This window comes from Silene latifolia, chromosome X (assembly GCF_048544455.1).
Source record: "Silene latifolia isolate original U9 population chromosome X, ASM4854445v1, whole genome shotgun sequence".
Taxonomy (NCBI): domain Eukaryota; kingdom Viridiplantae; phylum Streptophyta; class Magnoliopsida; order Caryophyllales; family Caryophyllaceae; genus Silene; species Silene latifolia.
Window position 1 is genome coordinate 321,331,220 of NC_133537.1, and position 22,620 is coordinate 321,353,839.

Below are 22,620 nucleotides of genomic sequence, written 5' to 3' on the forward strand. Positions count from 1 at the left end.
CCCAAATCTTATATACTTAATACTAAATTACAACTCCGGTGGAAAATAAATAAATAAAAGTGACTGTTTTGCCCTTCTAGTAAACCATCAGCCACATTTACTCTAAACTAGTTTGGATGCCCGTGCGTTGCAACGGGGTAATTAACTTAGTTAAAAAAAAATAGTTATAAGGTCTTAATATTTACATCCTATGTCTAATCATTTATTTAGATATATGATCAAAAGTCAAAACATCTTATTTAAGAGACGCAAAAGATATTAGGTTGATACCTAAGTTCCAAGGATGCCTCATATTTATAATCATAAGACCACTACATCTTATGTTAATCTTTCGATGTGGGACAATTCTATTATTTTTATATAATGCTACATTATTTTTCAATGTGGGACATATAACATACTAAGAAATACACAATTTTATATATGTACAAATTATTTGAAATCTATACGCTAATGATATCATTTTTAGCACGACTCAAATTATGTTATTTTCATAATTTTCTTAATGATATTTTTTTGCCAAATGAAATGTAAAATTTTTTATATAAAATTTAGAAACAGCACTTGAATATAATATAGGAAATAAATTTTATAATAATTAAAATATTCTCAACTTTATTTTTTACATCAAAAAATATTATTTGTAATACTTTCCTAAATTATTTTTTAAGATCACCCCACCTTATGATAATTTTCTGATGTAGGACAATTCAACTATTTATATGTAGTATATTTACCACACCTAAATTATTTTTCAATGTGGGACAAATAACACATGAAAAAGTACACCATCTTTTTTGCACCTATTTCGATATCCAACCTGATTTAATAATCAGAAAATATTATACTATCTATTTATATTCGTACGTTTTTTTCCATTTTTTGTCATAATTAAAATATGTACAATGATATGATTTAAATTACATTTTTTTTCCTAATACGACTTTTAAGATGTAATTGAGGGAGCAATAGAATGTATAAACAAATGCAAAATATTTTCTTTTTCTGGTGCGATTTTGATTAATGGTTAAAAATTATGATGTATTTTAGTTACTCAAATGTAATGAGGCATAATAATTACCTATATTTAAAAATTAAAAAGATTTAATTCTACTATTTATCAAAGTAAAAAAGCTCATTATTGATTTGTTTGTGGATTAAGATCTTTTTATGCAACACTTGATTGTATTATAATTCATAAATTTTCTATTTTAGTGCAGAGATTATCATTATATGACACAAATAAATTTATGTATATTTAGCACCCATTTTATTTTTTAATTATGACTTTGTCTTAAATAAAGTTATTATACTATCGATTGTCGTAAAATAAACATTATAATATCACTATTATAGTAATATATGATCGCTTTTATAAATATCTACGTGATTAATATTTGTGTGGTATTGTTGTAACTAAGGTTTGTCGTTAATATAAACTCTTATAAGAACTCTCTAAAATAATTTTTAAGCGATTCAAAAGATTTTGGGTTAATACCCTTAAGTTATGACTCATATTTATAATCATGTGATACCTCACCTCATGGTAATCTTCTAATGTGGGACAATTCAACTATTTATATGTAGTATATTTACCACACCTATATTATTTTTCAATGTGGGACAAATAATATACTTAGAAATACACCATCTTTTTCACACCTAATTCGACATCTAACCCAGTTTAATAATAATAAGCAAATACTATAGGAGTACTATTTATTAATATTCGTATAGTACATTTTTTTTAACTTCTTATCGTAATTAAATTATGTGCAAATAATATGATACTATATTCTAATGCTAGCATTTATTTACCATGAATCTAATTATATAATTTTTCAGAAAAAAAATTATGTTACTTTTTTGCTAAATGAGATGTATAAGGTTTTATATAAAAATTATAAACATTACTTGGACATAATATAAAAAATATATATATCATATCGTGGAGTTAATTAATGATATAAATTCTTAAGAGCTCTCCAAGACAATGCTTAAGAGACTCGGAAGGTTTTGGGTTGGTATTTAGGTTCTAAGGATGCCTTCTATTTATAATCATATGATCACCCATCTTATGCTAAACTTTCGATGTGGGACAATTCTGTTATTTATACGTAATATATTCACCACACCAACATATTTTTCAATGTGGGACAAATAACATACTTAGAAATACACCATCTTTTTCGCACATAATTCGACATCTAACCCAGGTTAATAATAATGAGCAAATACTATATTCCCTCGATTCAAGACCAAATACAACATTCCTTTTTTACACTATTCATGAACAAATAGAATCTTTATGATTTCTTGGAATGTGTAAGACAAAATATGGTCATGTGGGATCTTATTTGATTCACCTATAAAGTACAATGAGAATATCAAACTTTAAATTTTTTATAATGTAAACTTAAAAGATATTTACATTGTAATTTGTGTCTTGGCAAGTGTGTAAATGAAAATGTTGTATTTGGTCTTGAATGGAGGGAGTACTATTTATTAATATTCGCACATTTTTTTTATAATACTTTTTTGGCAAATGAGATGTATAAGTTTTTATATAAAGATTATAAACATCACTTGAATATAATACATAATATAGAAAAAATATGTATATATCATACTGTGAAAATAATGATATAAACTCTTAAGAGCTCTCCAAAACAATACTTAAGAGACTCAAAAGGTTTTTGGTTGGTATATAGGTTCCAATGATGACTCCTATTTATAATCATAGGATCACCCACCTTATGTTAATCTTTCGATGTGAGACAATTATATAATCTATACGTATTATAATCACCACACTAACATTGTTTTTCAATGTGGGACATATAATATATTAAAAGAAGTACACTATCTTTAATACTCGTATGTGCAAATCATATGAAATCTATACTCTAATGAAAATATTTTTTACCACGAATCTAATTATATTATTTTCATAATTTTTATAACAACATTTTTTTGCCAGATGAAATGTCAAAGCTTTTATATAAAAATTAGAAACTTCTCATGAATATAAAATAGGAAATATAGATATTATAATAATTAAAATATTCTCCACTTTATTTTTATGTGGAAAATATTATTTATGAAACTTTCCTAAATTAAATTTTGATGATGTGGACGCTCTAGAATCGCTCGAAAAAACTCTCTTATATATATATATATATATATATATATATATAGAAACAGGATCTCGTGCGAACCAAATGTTCGGTGCGAACTTACGAACTGATTAATACAAGTAACTAACCCCCTCCACCTCACAAACTATTGCACAAATGACAACCCCAATGACGGAAATTCCAAATCACTCTCTTCCCATATTCTCTCTCCACCCTCTACCACCCAGCAACCACCCACCCTGCGACGCTTACCGACGAGAACGACGACCAGCCCCTCCACCGGCAACGTCATTCTAGAGTTACGAGCTTATTCTACCTTATCTCTTCTTTTTCTCCTCTTCATATCCACTCCGACCTCCGGCGACGAACAACATCAGCCGCAACAGCTGAATACATCATTAACGCACAATCTGACGAAGATCTCAAGTGCATTGAATCGTCCCCTTAGCTTCAATCGAAGTTTCTTCAGCAAAATGGAGAGTAACTTCGGAAATTTAAGGATGTCGGGACTCGTCTGATATTCGAGAACCAGAAAATATTCTCACCAACCATAATTAACATAGTCGGCGTTAGAGGTGGTTGTCGTGGGTTGGTAGTCGTCTGATTTTCCCGACAACCTCCCTGGTGCAATCATTTTTCAGGTATCACTTCGATATTTGTAGATCTAGAAATTAGATCTGAAACAAACAACGTGAGGGAAGGAAAAAGGATAGGTGTGAGGATGAAAATGGGGGTGACAACTGTGGCCATCTCTTTGCTGGCGTCGTTACTTTGTTGTGGTGTCGGACATTGGGTGTGTGTTGTCTACGGTGGTGGTGCTTCGGATGAAGAGCGTGATATTAAGTGTGTGGGTGTTGGTGGTTGTGAGAGTTAGTGGTGGTGACGAAATTGTGGACAGTCAGGCGGCTGTGTGTGGTGCTAGCAATGCTGACGGTGGTGGTGGTGGTTGGTGATGCGGCCGGTGTTCTCTGTGGGGTGGTAGTGGTGATGTGGTGTTATTTGGGATCAGTTTGGTAATGGTGATGATGGTGGTGGTGGTGGCGGCGGCGACGGTGGTGGTAAAATGGCGGTGGTCGTGATGGTAGTGGTGGGCTGGCGGTTGTGATGGTGATGGCTATACTGGTGGTGGGTGGTGATAGGCTGGCGGTGGTGATGATGACGGCACCACCGCCGGCAATGGTGGTGACAGGTGGTGGTGGGCTTTGTGGATCCTAGTGGAGCAGTAGATACACATAATACCGGCCCGGATACACATGGTATTACTACAAGATACATGTGTATCTAGTAGTTATACCATGTGTATGTGAGAGTAGTAGTATGTGTATGTGGAAGTACTAACTTGTGTATCCTGAAGTATTATATTGTGTATCTGAGTAGTTCGCACGGTTCGCACCGTACTTTAGTTCGCACCTGACCCCAACCATATATATATATATATATATATATATATATTGATTCACATCCTCTTTCATATTATTATCCCTGACTAAAGAAACCCCCACATTTCAAAAATAAAAACCCTAAATCAATCCCCTACAATTAACCAATGTTCTTCAATATTACTTCTGGGATCTAATCAATACTTATTAACCTTCTTATAAGGTGCACCTCAGATCAATACTTATTAGATTTGTTCATTTAAGATTGAATTTTCTTGTAGTTTGGTTATTTACTTAGTGTTTTCTATTATTAATGTTAGATTATTTTGCCCATAGTTTCTTCCTTAATCCCTACAATTTGTGTAAGTTTTAATATTTATTGAATGGGTGTGTTCTTGATTTTGCAGGATATCTACTATAGGAAAGCTAAGGAGGAAGGATGGCGAGCTCAAAGGCATATCAAACTCCTTCAAATTGACGAGGAATTCAATATTTTTCAAGGTATCACAAGTTGCTATCTTTAATGAAAATTAGGATTCATAAATGTAAGCTATTGGTTTGATTATTGGATTGATTATCCATTTAGGAAAATTGTGCATTGTTGGCGTAAATTACAGGGGTGAGAAAGGCGGTGGATCTTTGTGCAGCACCTTGTAGTTCGAGTTCATGTAATCAAAGATGAGAATTTAGTTCTTTAATTTGATGAAATCTGGAAAAAAAAAAGAAGAAAGAAGGAAGAAAGTAGACTAAATGAAGAGTATAGAGAGTGTCTTATATAAACTACAAGAAAGGTAAACTTGAAAAAAAAATTATATTTAGTGAGTAACATTTGAATTTGCCGGAATCCGTTCGTTTTTTTCAACGGAGTTGTAATTTGGTATTAAGTATATAAGATTTGGGCATTTCTGGTACAAGTTTTAAAAAAAACTTATGTTAGGTATAAGATTTGAAAAGTGGTGTTATGTAAGGTATAAGATATCAATTTACCTTTGATTATATTATTATACTTTGATAAATGTTTAAAAGGAGAAATATATTTCTCCTATGAGGATAACTTCCTGTAAGAGCCTCTTATGAATGATCATCAATTGTTAATGATTGATCAATTGAGTTTGTGAAAACTCATGATAAAATATATAATCCTTTACAATACGTTTGGAAGATATTGTGATTAGTTCCAAAATGGAACATCAAAACTCCTATAGAGTTTACTTGAAAATTTACTCTGAACTTGAAGTTTAAGCATATTGGAATTCAGATTTGAATTAGTTTCTTGCTAAACATGTGAAATTAGTTTATGGTTTAGAAGTACCATAACGATTAAAATAATGTAGCGAAAATCTATAATGAAAAATGCCAATCCATACATATATGGGTTAGCAAAGAAAATCGCTCAAAGGTATTGGATGATTTATTCAATAATTATCGGATTGATTCTTCTCAAGAAAATGAATTCAGGAACGATAACTAAACTTTTTTTTTTTCCTTCGACTAGGTTCTTTGTCCTATTAAGTTTTTTCTAGTAAAGGTTTTAACGAGGTAGCATTATAAGCACATTATTACGCTACAATCATGTCATCATGATTGTTGAGAAGACAATTTGTTTAGAATTATATAATGTTATATCATCTATTGAGAAGAATTGAAATTCTCTATCACAAGGAAGTATCATTTGAAATGAAGATCCAATTTGAATGAAGATCCAAGAGTTATCATGAATGACTATATCCTAATTTTGAGTTCCGATGAAGTATGATGATTGAAATTATCAACATTTTTATTGGTTGACGTCTCAAGTTTATCAATTACGAAGGATCAGTTTTAACGACCGAGAAGTTACGTCAAAGCATGGATCATTTTAAGATATATCAAGTTATGTAATAATTAGAGGGAGTAGCACGCGTTTTACTCTTTTTCTTTATCCATGGTTTTGTCCCACAGGCTTTTCATGGAAATGTTTTAACGAGGCAACTTGGTATGCGTGTGAAGATTAGCTTACTCTTTTCCTTCACTGGTGTTTTTCCCACAGGGTTTTTCTAGGAAGGTTTTTAACGAGACATCTTTTTTTAGTAATGGACATCCAGGGGGGTGTTATGAAATAATACTATTGTATAATATTATATGGATGTCCATATCTTAGAATATTCTAGAGTATATTATGGAAACTCTACCCCACTGTATGTGTGTGTGCTCGCGCGCGTGTGCGCGTGTGTGTATATATCCCTCATAATGGAATAAGAGTACACTTTTTGATTCCCTTATTTTCTCTTTATAATTATCTCACCCTTTATTTTACAACAATTAAACACATTTTCAACAATGCATATTTATATTCAATTTTTACATAATTGAGTTAATTTACTCGTGCAACGCACGGGTCTGCAATCTAGTATAGGAATATACTACTAACAAACGTAACAGGGGAGGGCCTTAGAAGGGTTGGTCAACCTGACTCTCCTAACTTTTAGGTTTACAATAATTGTATTAGAGATATCCACATTTGAGTTCGATATCCTCAATTCTTTTGTCCAAATTTACCAATACTGCAAACTAATTATGGAGTATATACATAGAAAATGTACCTGAAGTTTGTGATTCTTAAGCGAAGGATGGTCGAAAGCTGGCTGCTTATAGATATCAATGCAATCAATTGTATCACCATTTTTCTAAAAAAAAAAGTAAAACAAAGTGACAAGTTCAGAAAATGGCACGTGTTTAATATAGTGCACAACAAAAGAAATCTCCAAAACGAAAGACATACAATTGAAAAAGAAAAGGTCATATGCACATCATGTGGCCATACATAGGTAATACATGTAAGCTTATTTCTGTTCTAGAACTAATTGAAAAAGCATCAGCAGTAAAACGAAAAGGTTTGGGGCATTCGTATCTTTCGTCTGCGAGGTGGGTTGAAAGTCATTGGTTTACACTCTCCTCCCTCATCCGAAAGGATGAGATAGGTTAGTCCTACTTCAGTCTACAGGGAATCAACCTAGTTTACTTTATCAAAATAAATAAAAATAAAATAAAATGGAAAATTTATTGGCTAAACAATATATATAAACACTTGTAGGTTCTAATAACTTAAAAAAAGAAAAAATAATTTAACCATGAAACTCTTAATTGGTGGCTTGTTCAATCTGTTAAGCTGCTCTTCAAGGCCTTCATCTTTCTCATGGGATCTTAACTTTTTATTACTCCCGTCGACTCCATGGCTTACCATACTAATCAGAATGATAACATGAACTATTTTTACTGGAAACTTCATGTCTACAAGTAAGATAATTAACTTTGCGTGGATTGTTATATCTAAAGAACAAAATGGGTACATGTAAATATGTGCAGATTTTTCTAACTTAGGATGACTAAACATGTTATTTAAAAAAACAGAATTGGAAATATATATATGAAAATCCATATTTCCAATAATAACCAGATATCTTTCCATAATCCATAAATAATCCTAATATCCTCCTTTCCACATAAATAAATAAACCTTTCTTTCTCTATATATACATAAATAAAAACCATCGAAAGAACATAGAAGAAAACTTCCTGTACTGCCACATCCCGTTCCCCTAGCTTCTCCCACTAACAACCATAATTATCTTCACCGTCTACCGCCATCATCCCTACCAGAATCTATGATATCGTTAGCTTGCCCCTGACTGCGATCCGATGTAACATATTCACTTTCAAATGTAATAGATTTTAGTTTCTAAAGATTAACCAAAAATAATTTGTTTGGTGAAAATGAATTAATATTAAAGAACATATGTATTATCGTGAGAGAATGTGGTATGTTATATCATATAGGATTATAATAATATATGAGATCTAATATATTATTATTTTTTATTATTGTTTTGGGTGGAATGTAAAAGTTATATTAATAATCTTTGGGCACAAACACCATACAAGCTATTATCACCACATATCCAGCCTCCTACATCTATTCTCAAAATCTGACATCTTTCCTACCAGTTCGCTTCAGTACAAATTACATGAAAACAATTGATTGTAACCAGCTAACATGCATCCTATGTTTGACAGACCAACATCTCTTTTGAAGTCGAATTTTGACATCCTACTGAATCTCTTGTACGATAGCAACATGATTAATTAGGAAGAAAACTTTTCATCCTACATTTGTTTCGAGCCTTCTAAACCATATAGATTAAGCCACACATAGCAGCAACTACAATTTTCTTCTTCATGAGCGACCTACATCTAAACTATATGTGACAATCTATAGGATGATCCATTGGTATACTCACTCCCAACCAGGCATTAAGCAAATCCAAACACATCTTACAGTATCTACACTAAAAAAAGATATGAGCATGTGTAACACCCCATCTACCAAGGAGCCTTAACAAGACCTTCCCTAGCAGATAAGAGCGTTACAGTCTTGGTTGCCCGAGGACAGTAATAATCAAATGTCGATAATAGAACGATTATGTTATATTACAAGTGATTTAAACCAAACAAACGATACAAAAGATACAACTCATGACAACTACCAACTAGGTGAGACTATCTCTACCATGACTCGTGATAGACTCGTCCCTCTAAGCACCCAGCTATGATCCATACACCAACCTGCTAAGACTGACTGCTCACCATAATGGATCACGGCAGACACGACACAAGAAGACAACACAACAATACCACACAAGGTCAGTAATTGAGGTAACAAGTACAAAAGCACACACAAGGAAATACAGTAACACACATACATCACCACCTCCAACAAGATACACATCTCTGACTGCCCGAAGGTCCAGTCCTGCCAGTGGGGGACCGCAGTCGTTCCCACCTAAGCCCCGCTCATCTAATCCGAGTGATAACCCATGTTCCTTAATGTGTACATCCCCTCTGTGGCGGGTTCCACAGAGGGCGAATCAAAGGCGTGAAGCCACTCCCACAAGTGACTCCACTCAGCCGAGGATGCACCTCGAGAACCACGGACAAACAATCACAATGACCAATCACAACCAATCCACTGCACCAACCACAATACCAAAACCAACTACACAATACAAACGACACGCTAGACAACCAACAGTACTGAGTAGGAAAGCCTACCTTTAGCAAATCGCAACGATTCCGCACACAACCACAAGACAACAAGCAACCACCATAACCACCTATACAACCAGCATAACCAACTATTACTACTACCATAACCATAACTGAAATCAAGGGAGACGATGATGATGATGACAACATACCTATACAAAGTAATTCAGCGTCAAGACCGCAATCCGACTCAAGCATCCCATCCCTAAGGTATAACCGTCCTCAAAGACCTCAAAGAGATGAACCATGGTGAAGGAGAAGTGAAATGGCGGCACCTAGGTTTAGGAAGAAAGGTGGAGAAATAATTTGGGTTTCACGATTTTACGATTTATAATTCCCCGCTAAACTCACGTTACTCGATCGAGTAACTCACTTACTTGATCGAGTGGCCTATACTCGACCGAGTTCCCAAGCTAATGGATCGAGTAGCCTCCGCTATATCGAGTAACACGAACTCAAAGACTCACACCGTCACAAGGTCATACTCGTAAAGTTTCCGAAGATCTAGATAGGTGTCTCAGGTCAGTCAACGTCAGTCAACGGGTCTCTAAAAGGACGGTTATTACAGTCTTCCCTCCTTAAAAAGAACTTCGTCCCCGAAGTTCAACTCATCCTCCTCCACGGCCTAAGGCAAGAATAACTAAGGCAACCTACCACTATCCATCCCAACAAGGACCAACACAACCGTTCATGAATACCACCACGATATGAATGTTCATCAACTATCATCATCATCTACCTTAGCACACATCACTCCACACGACTTTCTCTCAAATCATCAAACTTCCTATTAACTCACCAAACATGCATTATATAAAAGAACAACCAACTCGACAATCACTTGCACTTATCTCATGTCATTACTCAAATATAAACCAACACGACTATCTGTTTATTCCTCCACCAATTACCTTGTCAACAAACATCAGTTATCAAACACCCAAAAGCAATAGGTTATCGATCATTTACACACAAACAACATAGCATTCATTTACATTAATTCCTTTAAGTCATTCCCATTACTCAATCATGCAGCAACAATTCAATTATATAACAACATTATATAACAACATTGTGAACAATTACTTGGAAACGAAATACAACATGATAATTTAATCAACAATTGCCAACAATTACACAATAATCACTACTAATTACTCACACAACTACTCAAAATACCATAAGATTATCATAATTAAGTCATTTTCCCATGCGACATTACTCTTCCCCTCTTAAAAGGAACTTCGTCCCCGAAGTTCACCATCAAAACAACTATAACTATTACACAAGGCGATAAATTTTATTCCACATTGATATTATGAACAATTCATATTATACATTGAGACTCACAACGACCATGATACTTCCTTGACATTACATAGATATGACTTTTTATATGAAAACCATCAGAAAAGTGAACAATACAATTACGCATTCTGTTATCCATTATCATACATGACATTAAATAATTTCTTATGCAACCATACAAATTATGCAACAAGAATTATAACCACCATACGACATGTTACTTGCAGTAATTCGATTTAGTATGCAAAATGTATAAACCATACCTAAATTGTATAAACCACATACTTATATACAATCTCATAAACCACACTTGAGACTCGACGATGCTGTCTCCCACCAAAACAATGAACATTTATCACAAGGACCACAAGCACGGAGACCGAAAACAAATTTAGAGCGGAATAACCATCATACAGGGGTACTCGATCGAGCTCATGAGTTACTCGATCGAGTTGACGTTACTCGATCGAGTTCATCAGCTACTCGATCGAGTACGTCGAGATCAGAATGCATTTCTAAATCACTCCTGCAGTTACTCGATCGAGTGAGGGGCACTCGATCGAGTAGCCACAGGTCGAAATTCTCCAAACGCATACTTTGCATAACCAAGGACACACATGTAAGTCGGAATTTCATTTCCGACAACAACTACCTGCATAACAAGTCTAAAAATAATCCAAATACGGCCTTATGGCCAAAATACAAACCAAAGTATAACAAATGTATCAACCACAACAAGTGCCAACTAACTATAAATCCATGAAAACAAAGAGGAGACAAGAGAAACATCATCACTCCAAGGTCGGCTCCTCCATCATCTCATCGCCACCACCTCCACTGGATGTGCCAACTTCTCCAGTCTCCTCGTCTGTGGTAACGCCTATGCGTGCATCTGCTCCCACTCGCCAAGGTGCCAAGCAACCAAAAAGGGTAACTCTGAGGCTCTCCCCAAGTAGTTCGATCCACCCCAAAAGAGTGAAAGACTCCACTGTCATCACCAACACCTCCCCACCACACCGGTTGGGCCGAGTCTGTCCTGATGGCCTGCACATAAGCCATCTCGTGTAGGTTCCGGAGTGTCTAGGTGGCAGACACCCTCGCTGTAAGCTCGCTCACCCACATCTCAGGACTGAAGGGCGAAGGGTAGCTGGAAAATTGATGCTGTGGAGGCACGGGCTGCTTTGGTTGGGTCTCAGCAACTTTCTCCCTCACTCGTCTCGGACCCCTCCCCACCCTAGGTTGTCGATCCTCAGGTCTAGCCTAATCCCTCTTTGTCGGCTCTGGCATCAACTCCAAAATATCGGCATCAATGAAGTAGTACTTCCGAGTAGGAACCTCCTCATCATCATCGGAATCCGATGCCACTACCGCCGCCGTCAAGGGCTTAGTCGCAGGAAGGTGCTCGGGGTCAGGAATCCTCATCCAGCTTATTTTAGCAGGAATTCTCACAGAGATATTGTCCTGCCAGGGAAGAATTTGCAGGGTAATCTAACTCAAAACAAATAGCCTGACTAGTATGACAGAAAGAGTAAAGGATTAAATACTAAAGTAAGACGCAAAAATTTATACGTGGAAAAACCCTGGGAATAAGGGAAAAAACACAGGCACCAAGCCAGGAGGGATTATCACTATGATTTTAGGTATCCTGACAGGGAATATGTATGTCAGGCGAAGAACAGAATGATGTTGCTCAGCAATAATGCTAAGTAATATTTTGATTACAAGAATTAGAGTACAAGTATGAGTGGGTGAGTGAGTAAGTAAGTGTCTCTTCTTTTCTTGTTCTATGCCCTTTATAGTAGCCTTGCAACACTCCTTTTTAGGTTAGTTTAGGGTTTCCTGGTAAATAGGCCTCGTGCCCTATTTATCCGGGGGTAGTTGGTTGACTCTTGTAATCTTCCTGCCGTTATCTTTGCTTAGTCAAATGCTCCATGCTCTTCGTGTAGAATGTTGAATAGGTGTTCCTTGAATGTAGGAGCTGTTTCTCTAGGTTTTAATTGCACTTTAGTTGTTGCCTGACTTGTCCTAATGATGCTTATCTTGCGGCTGGTGAGATATTCCTTCAGGCCTGGCATAGTAGATGCATGTCCTATCTTTCCCTTCTGGTTGGTGCATGCTGAGGTGCTCAATTGCTTTATGAAGAATGTCTCTTGTTCAGGCTTGGCCTTGGACATTGTCTGATTCTTGCCTTATCAAGCAGGGGTAATTCTGGGCCCAACAATTGCCCCTATCTTCTTCTCCCTATTGGATCTGGTAAGGGATAAGGAGATAAAAATTCGGGCCAGGCAAAAAATTATATAGGGATATTTTACCGTAAAAGAGTTTGAGTTCCTTTTAACTTCTATAACGGCTAGTCTTCATAAATGAGGTAGGTTCATCAAACCGTAGGAGAGTCATGATTGGATTTGTACACTTGTGCTATCCATTATTTTTGCGGCTATAAATATCTTTGCACCGTTTATTTTGCTTCCATATTCCCATTCTCTAAAAACTTCCTTCTCTTCTACAATTCTCTTGTGAAATAAATCTCTTTCTGAAGAAATCAACTTCTTATTTCAATCATCATAAAAAATGGCCGGAGGAAGGAGGAAGACTGTTGCATCCAAGGCTGCTGCTGGGGCTGAACAGGCTCCGGCTGTGGTTGATGTTCCTGAAATTATTCCAGAGGATAAGGTTGTGGAGATTTCTACTCCTCCAGAAATTCTGTCTATGTCATACAAGGGCGTTGCTTTTACCCCTGTAAAATCTTTGTCTGCTTCTTTCCCTGAGGCTAACCAGTTGAAACCTTCTTTAAAGCATTTTTTGAAAGGCAAGGGTCTTCTTCCCTCTGGTGCTGAGGTCTGGATCCCTGAGAATGGTCCAGTCATGGCTAATTGGTGTAGCCCTGATTGGTTTTATATCTTTGAGTGGGCGTTTAAAGGAGGCTGGAAGCTTCCAGTTTCTCCGTTTATGACTGAAATTATCAGGGCCATCAAGGTTCCCCCTTTCCAGCTCATGCCAATGGTTTGAAAAATTGTTCATTTTGTTGAACATCTGTGTGCCAAGCATAACTTGGTAATTACCTTTGAGGATTTTAAGAATGTTTACCATTTAAAGAGAAATACCACTGGGCGTTTCAATCTTCGAGTCAGGGCAAAGATGACTCATCTGATTACAAATTTCGATTCAGGCAATGACAAGGGTTGGGCACAGACTTATATGTTTATCAAGGCAGATTATGTTGCCCCTGATCTGGATTATCTCAATTATCTGGCTGTTGAAGGAGGTAAGTTCTTTCTCCTGCATTCAATTCTGGTTATAATAGTATGTAGATTAAATATTAAAGATAAACTTACTTGAATTATGTTTGTAGTGGCTGATTGGGCGAACAATCCTGATGTTGAAGGCTCGGCTGACCGGATTGCTGCTTTCATGGCCCTTCCTGATGAGGAGAGGGCGTGGCTTGCCTGCCTTGATCAGAAGTCTATGCCTCGTTTCAAGAAGGCTAAGTTGAGCACCTACAAGGCTGTTAAAGGTGCTAAAGCTTCAGGGGCTTCTTCATCAGGAAGTAAGACTTTTGTCTTTTATTTGTAATTTTATTGCCTGAGCACACGTTAGTATTACTGATATAGGGTCTCGTCGTGTAGCTACCAGGGCTTATGCTAGGATTGCTAGTTTTGGCATGTCTTTAGTGAAGGCAGGCATTTCTCAGATCACAGGGGAGAAATCATGGAGCAATGAGGCTACAGGGAGTGATAGCACATTGCAAGTTTAGGCACCTACCCAACAGGCTCAACTGGTGTCTCCTCTCAAGGTTGTGGTTGATGAGTCTAGTCGTGCTGATAAGAGGAAGATGTTGGATAAAGCTTCAGAGGGAATTGGTGAGATTAAGGAGGATAGGGCTAGGCTTGATGAGGTTTAATTTACTAAGGAGCAGATCCAGGCTCATTCTTTCATGGTTGATGATCCTTATTGCAAGTATCAGGCAGAGGATACATCTGCTCGGGCATTGGCTACTTTGTATCGTTCTAGGGATTGTGCTGCTAACCTGGTTGCTATGCTGCAGGAGGTATGATTATCTTTTCCTTACTTTTATTTTGGTTGTGTGTTTTCTGCCTTGCATGATTTGTAATTTTTCTTATAGAATGTAAATGATATGCTGAGGGCTACCTGTCAGCCGGAGTCTTCAAATATTGTGAAAGACACTTTGGACTGGGAGGTGCAATGCCTGAAGAAGGATGCTGAGTCTTTGAAGACTGACATGGAAGTGTTGAAGAAGGAGAACGAAGCAAACAAAATAAGGTTGGTTGTGGAAACATCAAAATTGGGGTTTGCTCAGAACGCTGTGAAGTCTATCCAGGCCAAGCTTGTCACCGTCTAGGAAGAATTGAAAGCTGAGAAGCAGGCTATGCAAGAGCAGTTGAAGGTAAAGGAGGAGCTGGCTGCTGAGAGGGACTTGGTGCATGGCAGATACAAAGATGCAGCTATGTATTTCTTTGGCAAGGGTCGTGTAGATGCCATGAAGGAGCCTGTTGAAGTCAGGCCATACTGGAATCTTGATAAAGAGATGGCCGACCTTAATGCCACCTATCCTGACCTTTGCAAGTTGCATGCTGATGATGAAGCTGATTCTCCCCTGTCTAAGGAAAAAAGTGGCGAGCCTGATGATGAAGAGGAGGAGGAGCCAGTTGACAAGGGCATCAGTTCTGCTACCGCTTCCAAGGCAGGTTGATAGCTTAGTTTTTATAGTGACTGTTTTTTAGGAGGGACTGTTTTTTGGCCCATCCGAGGGCGAGGGGGGGGGGGGGGGATGTTCCCTGGACAAACTATTTTTAGGTTTGCTGGTATTTTATCCTACCCAGGAGGGATGTTCCCTAGGAAACCTTTGCATTTGTTGTTTTTTCCTTGTTGGAATTTGAAGGTGTCTTCTTGTTCCTTTGTGTGTCTTGGTTTGATTTATGGGTACCTGTAAAAGTGCAATTTGAACTAATTTATTAGGGTAATGCCTGTCAGGAGGGCTTATGGCCCTCAATCCTTTTTCAGGAAATCATGGCTTTTTGCCTGTCAGGAGGGCTTATGGCCCTCAACCTGTTAGGAGGGCTTTTCAGACAAGTGATCTGGTCTTTTCCACCATCATACTTGTCCTTTTGTAATGAGCTCAGTTTTTTTTATGTAATTTTTTGGATGGGGCAAAATGCCAAGTTTTGTGAAGCATTTCTGAGATGTTGTTCAGGTTGGGTGGAGTGGCCCTCAATCCTGAATATTTGTTTAAGCCTGTGATAATAATGATCTAGATAAATTATAGAAAAAGGCATAAAACAAGTTTTCACGATTTTAACATAATATCATGGTAGAATTTGTACTTCGTATAAGAATGTGACAAGCAGATATTCAAGTAGAATGACAGTTAGCAGGAAAGCATGGATTCATAGCATAAAAAGGTCATATGATTTTATTCAGGGGTTTTCCATATAAGACTTCAGCCAGATAAGAGACAAAGTTAATGGTCTTACCTGATTTGGATCATATGATATTGAGTTTATACATGGAAAAGTTTTAAGTGGAAGATGTTCCAGGATCTGGTAATCAGTTCTCCGTCCAGGGTTTGTAGCCTAAAGGCTCCCTGCCCCACTATTGAGTCAATCAGGTAAGGTCCTTCCCATACAGGAGCTAGTTTGCCAGCATTTTTGTCTTTTGTGTTTGGGAAGACTTTTCGTAGGACTAGGTCTCCTTCCTTGAATACCCTGATGTTCACATTTTTATTGTAAAACCTGGCTACTGTTTGCTGGTAGGAAGTGTAGATACCTTTTTTCTGCACCTCCCGCAAACCACCCGGTGATGATTGGGCCGCATGTTTGGTACGCGGAACGATTTGTGACAGTTTGTAAGTTTATCAACAAGTGATCGCTCAAACACTTGTGTCTACCTCTTAAATGTCATCTACGTGCCGATACGGTCGTTTTGGCAGTAATTAGAGTACATTTGGAGTCCGGGTCATAAAACCGTCTTCATTTTCTAAAACCGAGTCAGAATGTTCTGAAATGTTCCGGATATATCTATTCCATATTTTGCAATCTTTTAATCTTTGGCAAATAATTTCCCGTAATATTCACACAAAATATTAAGGAAAACAAGATTAATCCGTTATTCCATAACCTAAACACGGAAATCTTTCTTCCGCAGGGGGAAACCACTTGGGAAAGGACGCAGCAGTGTCTTGCGCCTCTTCCAAGAGACGCATGTCTGCCGCGCGCCTCTTCCCAAGTCCTTTTCTGCGTATTTTTCATATCTTTTCATATCTTTTCGAGATTCACTTCCAAAGTTTCTCCGAAAACCCTACTTCCTCCATGTGATTAGTATAAATAGAGACCTTAGGTCTCACATATTTCTCACGCGAGTGTCCGCCCTTCTCTTCTCCCTTTGCATTCTAGACCACGTTCTTACTTTTTGGCGTCTACGTGCTTGAACATTCAACCACGTAAGCTCTGATCTTTCTGAGTACCAGCCTCGTTTTGCATGACTGACCAATTTGACCAACTCTACCATAATCAACATTAATCAATCTGTTTTAATTCCTCTTACGAGGGCACTTTCGTCTACATTCGAGTTGAGCATCACTAAAACGTTAACTTAGTTCATCTCGTTTCGTCAAACATGTAAGTCTGAGGGTGTAAATCCCTATTTTATTATTGTTCTTTACTTTTGTAATCAATAATGTAAGGTTTATGTCAAAAGTAATTTTAAAACAGATTTATAAAACCATGTTTAAAAACCCTTTTTACGGATTATCAGAAGATGACCGTCGAGAAAGGACGCAGCAACTGCTGCGCCTCTTTGTGAGGCCGCCGCAATTCCTGCTTCCTTTCTTCTTCCTTCGTCTTTTGTCAATTCTTTTCTTTTATTTTCTTTCGTTTGTTTTTTGATTCTTTGAACATAATAATTTAAGTGTAATAATTCTAACATGTAGCATGTATTATTCATCATCATTAATGTTAAATTCATCATAATTCCCGACTTAAATCCCAAGTAATTCATATTTGCGGGTTTTCGTCATTAAAGTCAATCCGGGTTTTAGAGGTTCGATTCATCCATATTGAGTCTCTGGAATTCGTCGTTGATATATTTTTCACCTTTTGTTCACCGTCACCATCATTAATTCATCATTAATAATATGTTTAACCTATTTAATTTGTTTTATTTGTTTAATTTAATAATTAACCTTATTAAACCTTGTAAATAATTCGTTTTAATTAGTTTCATCCATGTTTATTATTTTTGTGACCCTCAATCACATGTAAATAATCTGTTAATCACTTTCACCCGAGTCAAATAATATAATCAAGCCTTAAAATCACCAACGAACAATAACGACTTGCAATTCCGGCTTCACAGCCAGAACTGAGCCAAGGAACGGACCCAGCAACTGATGCGCCTCTTCCAAAGGACGCAGCTCTGCTGCGCCTGTTCCTGGTTGACTTCCGTCTCTGAACTCCCGTTTTGCCTTGACCTAGTTAGTAGCTTACGTATTAATTAACTACTAATCGTATTACCACCTTAATTCCTTTTCGTTAATTTGTTTATTTATTTCTTTCTCAAATTATCCGTTTTAGAAGTATTTTCGACATAAATCATTTCATCCAATGTAATTATTGTAATTTTTATTTGTTGTATTTTTATTATATTTCCTGTATTGTATGGTATGCTTTCACATGTAATTGAACTTAAATCTTAACTTTGACCTAATTGCATGTTAAACTACGTGTTAACCGACTTAGTTAATTCTCACATGCTAGGATTAATCTAATGGATGTTGCATTGCATGCATATAAATCGAAAATATATCGAGTATAGACAATTTCCCTAATCATTAGTAGAGGCCACTATCGAGGCGGGCGGGATTAGGTGTTCGATCAAAAGAGCTTCCTAATACATACCCTCACCCCTTACTCCAGGTCTCTGTGAACATCCGTGTTCATTGGCATCCACGAGAGTCATTCTAGACATAGAATGCTAAGGGTAACGAGTTCTTGGTGTTCATGTCACTACTTTGTGTCTTGACATGGCACGAGGTATTCGAACGGTTTCTAATTTTCCACAATAAATTGGTGGCGACTCCACAAATGCAAACGCTTGTTCTCCCCCAAGCGCCCCCGTGGGCCCGCGTCCACAGTTTGGCGACTCCGCTGGGAAAATACACTTACGTGTAGCCAAAAGGGTGAAACTTGAACAAGGTTAGGGAATAGTTTGTACAAGACAATTGTCGGTTTTCATAACTCGGTCTTCCTAGATCGTTTATTCGGCCTTCCTAGGCCTAACCTAACCCATTCGACCAATCGTCCCGTCCAAACGGTCCTAATTCTTATTTGGGCCTAAGGATGGATAGCGATTGACGTCATCCATACCATGGTACTTACTCTTGTTTGTATCAAGGACTTTCACTATTTGAGGAAATGGACTAGGTATCGGCCTTACTCCTGTTTGGTACGAGCCTCTCCACAGACTTCGGGTTTGATTGTTCGGTATGGCAACCCACCCTTTAAGCCAAAACCCTTCTAAATACACTCAGCATCCCTTGTAATGCTTGTATATTGTTTGTACCATATGTGATCACCATTTTCTAAACGAAACCATGACGATTTTTGTAAAATCAAAATCCTTCTTCAAAATGTAAATTTTCGAAACTTGGGCCTAATATTAGCGCAAAACAAGCCGAAACTCTGTCCAATTGTTGAGTCAAAATTCGGGCCTCAAAACCCATATCAAAACCTCACTTCGAGTCCACTCCTACAACTACACTAAAGTTGACTAGGACCAACATTTTTCAAACTTTGTCATTTCGTCAAAACTCACTGACACAAGTGGCACACTCCCACTTCACGAGTAAAAACATTTCTTTTCAAGTAAGTGTGCTAGAATGGTCGATCGTGTTTTGATTCGTTGTCGATCTCTTATTCAGTTCCCAAGATGCCTGAAACAAGCGACGCGAACTTTAATCAACTCCAGAATGGTAATGATCAAATCCTAGCCGCGCTAGCTCGTCTCCAAGTTATTCAAGACCAAGTGTATGATCGCCTTGATACCATTGAGGGTCGAATATATGCCGTAGAAACGAGGATGCCTCCTCGAGAAAGTGAAATAGCCGACGACTTCGTGAACAACTTCAGTGACGAAAACCCTCCCATAGGTATGACTGCAACTGAGAAATAACTCCAATACTTGGAGGAACAATTGATGTATCTCAAAGGGGATGACATTTATAGGGAGAACAATCGCAAATATGAGGTTGTGAGTTCCAAGTTGCCAACCAACTTCAACATGACGGATATCCCTAAATGCAAGGGGCATAAAAACCCTTTGAACCATATCCGTGCCTTCAAGGATTACATGTTTATCAAAGGCATTAAACCCGATATGTTTTTAAGGATCTTTCCTTCATCTCTTGACACCATCCCAAAACAATGGTTCTATTCACTAGAACACAAGAAAATCGCTACTTGGGATGATGCCGCAATCGAGTTTGCTAAACAGTATGCGGATAATGCTGAAATCCAAGTCAACATGCGCACTTTAGAGGTTCTTACCTAAAATGACAAGGAAGGTTTCACCGACTTCCTAAGTCGGTGGAGGAAGACTAGTACTCAACTTGTTGAACGTCCGGATGAAGCCACTCTCGTAGAGAAATTAGTGGACAACCTAAAACCCATTTATGCAAATCATTTGTGGTATCAAAACATCAAGACCTTCAAAGATTTGACCGTACTAGGGACAAGGATCGAAGATAACATCCGTAAAGGGCTCTTGTCCAAAACAATAGGTCGTGGATATCAAGGCTCAACAAGTCGTTCCTACGGCTCTAATAGCAAGACTGATGAAGTTAACCTCCTCGAGCCATCTAAGAAGAGTACCCCTCCAAGGAAATTCACAAATCTAGGGGACACATATTCCAACACTCTGAAAAGGTTGATGAAGCTGGGTAAACTTCAACCCATAGGCCCTACACCCGAACCAGAAAAGAAATCCAAATTCTGGGATGAGAATTCGTACTGCGAATACCATAGAGGTAAGGGACATGATACAGAAAAATGCTACAAATTGAAAAATGTACTCCAAGATATGATTGAAGACGGTCGTCAACCAATACCACCTGGGGGTAAACCTAATAACACTCAGAATCCTCTTGGAGTTCTGATGATCACAAGGGACGAATCTACCTTAGATTGCTCACATCTTATCTCCCCAAAAGAAAAAGTGATCAACGGGATATGGACGGATAGCGAGGAAGATTTCTACCTCCAGGATCTTCCCTCAATCAAGAGCGCTGAAAGCATCATAGATGAGATCATTGCCACACTGGATACAGAAACTAACACCAATCAGCAGAAAGGATGGAGAAAATCGATCAAGTGGACAAACAATGAAGGAAGACTCTTCAAGCTCACTACTGGAGAAGGAGAGGTGTTCAAAGGAGAACCAGAAGACGATGAATTCGAGTTAGAGTCAGAGTCGGAGTCTAGAGAAGTTCCTAGAAAGTCTCCTCCTGTTGTCATTCCAACTCCCCTCGTTTCTCCTAGCTTAGTGTCAAAATAACAAGAGTTCGGGAAATGTCCCAACATTTGTCCCCTTTACCGCCATCGACCACGATCGATGACTTCTTTGTTTCAACTTTTCTCAAATCTTAATATGAATAAATCAGGTTCTGCTTACTCTTCTTGTTATCTTGAATGCAATTCTGTTTACGATGATAACGAGAATGACCCAGACCCTGACTCAATCGAAATACCTCCCACTTAGCTAAAGAAATACTACAAGAGGGGAAAGGGGCACCAGTGATAGAAAATACTGAACCCATCAACGTAGGAACTGAACTACTCCAAGAACTTAGGATAGGGACAACCTTGAGCCCCACCGAAATGGCCAATTTCATAGACCTCCTGCACGAGTTCAAAGACATTTTTGCTTGGTCCTACAAAGATATGCCAGGGATCGACAGGGACATTGCAGAGCATAGAATCCCAATCAAACCACGTTTCAAACCCGTGAAACAGAAGCTTCGACGAATGAGGACAGAATGGGCTCTCAAGATCAAAGAAGAAGTCGATAAACAATTCAAAGTCGGGTTCATCAAAGTTTCCGAGTACTCAGACTGGGTAGCTAACATAGTACCCGTACCCAAAAAGGATGGGAGAATTCGTGTTTGTGTTGACTTTAGAGACTTAAACAAAGCAAGTCCTAAGGACGACTTTCCTCTACCACATATCGACATATTAGTGGATAATACGGTGGATCACGCATTGCTATCCTTCATGGATGGATACGCAGGATATAACCAGATCAAGATGGCCTTAGAAGACATGCATAAGACCGCCTTCGTCACTCAATGGGGAACCTATTGTTACACGGTTATGCCGTTTGGGTTAATCAACGCCAGAGCTACATACCAACGAACCGCAACTACACTCTTACATGACATAATGCATAAAGAAGTTGAGGTATACGTAGATGACATGATTTTCAAGTCCAAGGAAAGAGAGGGACACATTGTGAACCTTCGCAAATTCTCCTCAAGGCTACGGAAGTACAACATGAGGCTCAATCCTCAGAAATGCGCATTCGGAGTAACATCTGACAAATTCCTAGGATACGTTGTTAGCCAACGGGGTATAGAAATAGACCCTTCCAAAATCAAAGCTCTAATTGAAATTGCCGCAACCTCAAACAGAGAAAGAAGTTAGGGG